The 3,646-nt window shown below is 39.0% G+C and overlaps 1 pseudogene; it reads right to left on the reverse strand.

The window, feature by feature from the left end:
• Positions 1 to 502: 502 nt before the first annotated feature.
• On the reverse strand, positions 503 to 655 carry LOC111765721 (U1 spliceosomal RNA; annotated as a pseudogene).
• Between the last annotated feature and the right edge of the window lie 2,991 nt (positions 656 to 3,646).

Genomic DNA, 3,646 nt, shown 5'->3' on the forward strand with positions numbered 1-3,646 from the left:
GAAAGGGCCAAAAGCTATCTGAGGGAACTGCTTTGGGGGTCAGCAAACCAGTACAGTGGTACACAAATCCCAGGAGGGTAAGGTACAAAAGGAGGAAGAACCCAGAACAACATATGTCAGTTCCCAAAGGCCTGCAGTGTCTGGGCCGGGTCCCCTCTCACATCCCAAAGATATTAAGCTGGGGTAAAACCCCTGGCTCACTGCAGCTGACTGAAATTTTCATCAGTGAATTTGGCCAACAGAGCCCAATAAGAAAACTCTGGACAGACCTAGACACAGGAAAGCTAAGACCAAAACCTCCATGGAAATGTGTGCTGTTCAGCGCCATCTGCTGACACATCTGAAAATTGCATTGGAAAAGAAGTTTCTGGTTCTCCCTGTATCCTATATATCCTAACCCCTAAGAGAAAATCTGTATCTTACTAGTGAGTTCCTGGTCCAATTTTGATAACCTAAGATGGGCGATTTGTTTTTTTTTTTTTTGTTTGTTTGTTTGTTTTAATGGGAGAACACAAATATAGTCTCCCACTACCACAAATTAGGCAGGAGATTTTCCCATGCTTGGAGAAATTGCACATCCAGAGTGGAATGGATAGGCCTTACCCTGGGGAAAACCACCTTCAGGATCTTTGTTTCTCTCCTGCTAGGTAAGTAGAGAGAAATTTTAAGAGTGTAGAATAAGTTGAAACAAATACAAAAGAAGAGTTGCAGAAAAATTAAAAAGCAAAAGAGAATTTGGTCATCAGAGTAAATTCACCAACCTATTCAGATGGCTAGACATCAGCAAATAATGAAAAGCCATACTAGGACACAGGAAGAGATGGCTCAGCCAAAGAAAACAATGAAATGACCTGCAGAAATATAGAATTTAAGACAATTCATAAGTGATAATCACACAGCTCTCCTAAATCAATCCAAATAATTTAAAGAAACTATGGCTAAAGAATACAGGATATTAAGAAGATACTGAGTGAGCATAAAGAACAATTTGAAAGCCTGCAAAAAAAAAGTAACAGACCTTATGGGAATGAAAGAAATGATGGATGAGATTAAACACACATCAGTGACACATATGAGCAGATTTTAATTGCTCTAAGACAGAATTAGTGGTTTCCAAGTCACAGCATCTGAACTGAAAAAGTCAGGAGAACAGAAAGGAAGAGAATGGAAAAAATGAAACTGAGACTCAGGAAATTGAATAAAAATTGGATGAGAGGCAGACTTGGCCCAGTGGATAGGGCATCCATCTACCACATGGGAGGGCCATGGTTCAAACCCTGGGCCTCCTTGACCTGTTTGGAGCTGGTCCATGAGCAGTGCTGATTGGCCCAAGGAGTGCCCTGCCACACAGGGGTGCCCCCCACATAGAGGAGCCCCATGCACAAGGAGTGTGCCCTGTAAGGAGAGCCACCCAGTGCAAAAGAAAGTGCAGCCTGCCCAAGAATGGCACCACACACTGCTGACAAAACAAGATGATGCAACAAAAAGATACACAGATTCCCGTGCCACTGACAACAACAGAAGCAGACAAAAACAAGAACACACAGCAAATTGACACAGAGAAAACACAACTGGGGTGGGGGCAAAGGGGAGAGAAATAAATAAATAAAATAAAAATAAAAATAAAAATTGGAAATGTTTATGCACACTATCAGTGCTCCAGAAGAAGAGACTGGGAATGGGAGAGAAAGAATATTTGAGGAAATAATGATTGAAAACTACCCAACCCTTATAAAAGACAAATACCAATATCCAAGAAGGACAATGCACCCCAAACACAATAAATCTGAACAGGCCTACCCTGAGATACCTACTATTCAGAATGACAAATATCAGAGATAGAGGATTCTGAAAGTATCAAGAGAAAAGCAAAGCAATACATACAAAGGATATTCAATAAGCTTAAGTGCCAAACCCTCATCAGAAACCATGGAGGAGAGATGAATTCTATATCTGGCAAAACTGTACTTCAAAAATGAGGGTGAGTTCAATGTTTTCACAGACAAATAAAAATTGATGAAATATGTTACCAAAAGACCAGATTTACAAGAGATACTAAAGGGAGTGCTAAAGCCTGCAAGGAAAAAACATGGGTGAGAACTGGAGAAGCATATAGAAGAGAAGATTATTAGGAAGGGTAAAGTAAAGGGGAAAAAGACAGAGAATAGAATGATATGAGCGAAGTGAAGGACAAAAGGGATGAAGTAAGTAAGGCCATTATAGTAAGAACATTAAATGTTAATGGCTTAAAATCCACAATCAAAAGACAGAGACTGGCGGTGGATTTGGCCCAGTGGTTAGGGCATCTGCCTACCACATGGGAGGTCCATGGTTCAAACCCTGGGCCTCCTTGATCCGTGTGCAGCTGGCCCATGCACAGTGTTGATGCACACAAGGAGTGCCCTGTCATGCAGGAGTGTCCCCCATGTAGGGGAGCCACACATGCAAAGAGTGCACCCCATAAGGAGAGCCACCCAGCGTGAAAGAAAGTATAGCCTGCCCAGGAATGGCACCGCACACATGGAGAACTGACACAGCAAGATGACACAACAAAAAGAAACACAGATTCCCATGCCACTGACAACAGAAGTGGACAAAGAAGACACAGCAAATAGACACAGAGAACAGACAACCAGGGTGGGGGAGGGAAGGGAGAGAAATAAATAAATAAATCATAAAAAAAAAGACAGAGACTGATAGAATGAATTTTTAAAAATGAGCCATCTATATGTTTTCTAAAAAGATATAAGGTCACAAGCAGGTTAAATGTAAAAAGTTGGAAAAAGGTATTTCATGCAAATAGTAACCAAAAGAGACTGGAGTAGTCATATTAGTATTGGACAAATAGATTTCAAGTGCAAAGCTGCTTTAAGGATGAAGATGGTCATTATATATTTTATTTATTTTGTTTTTTATATATATTTTAAAAGAGGTAATTCCCCAAGAAGAAATACCTATATTAAATATTTATGCACCTAACATGAGTGATCAAAGATACATGAGAAACACACTGGAAAAAGGGAAGGGAGAAATAGATGCCTCCATAATAATAGTTGGAGACTTCAATATACTCCTCTCAGTATTGGATAGAACATCAGGACAGAGGGTAAATAAAGAAAGAGAATGAGAATAATATGATAAATGAACTAGACCTAACAAACACCCATGGAGCACTGCATCCCCAAACAGCAGGGTATACTTTACTTTTCAAGTGCTCATTGATCCTTCTCCAAGAGAGAACATTTGCTGGGTCACAAGACAAATCTCAATAAATTTACAAAGAGTGAAATTATACAAAATACTTTCTCTGATCATAACAGAATGAAGTGGAAATCAATAATGGATGGAAAAAGCAAAATACATAAATATATGGAGATTAAACAATTTCAAAAAAATTGCAAGAGAATTCAACAAATATTTTGAGATGAATGAAATGAGAACACAACATATCAAAGGTTATAGGACACTGCAAAGGCAGTGTTAGATTAAAAACGAAGGAAAACCTAAAATTCAAGATCTAACTGCATGCCTGGAAGAAATAGGAAAAAAACAAAACAAAAAAAAAAAAGCAAACCAATGTCAAACCAAGTCAAAGGAAAGAAATAGTAAAGATCAGAGCAGAAATAAATGAAATCGAGAACAAAGA

This window comes from Dasypus novemcinctus, chromosome 29 (assembly GCF_030445035.2).
Source record: "Dasypus novemcinctus isolate mDasNov1 chromosome 29, mDasNov1.1.hap2, whole genome shotgun sequence".
In the NCBI taxonomy this organism is placed as follows: domain Eukaryota; kingdom Metazoa; phylum Chordata; class Mammalia; order Cingulata; family Dasypodidae; genus Dasypus; species Dasypus novemcinctus.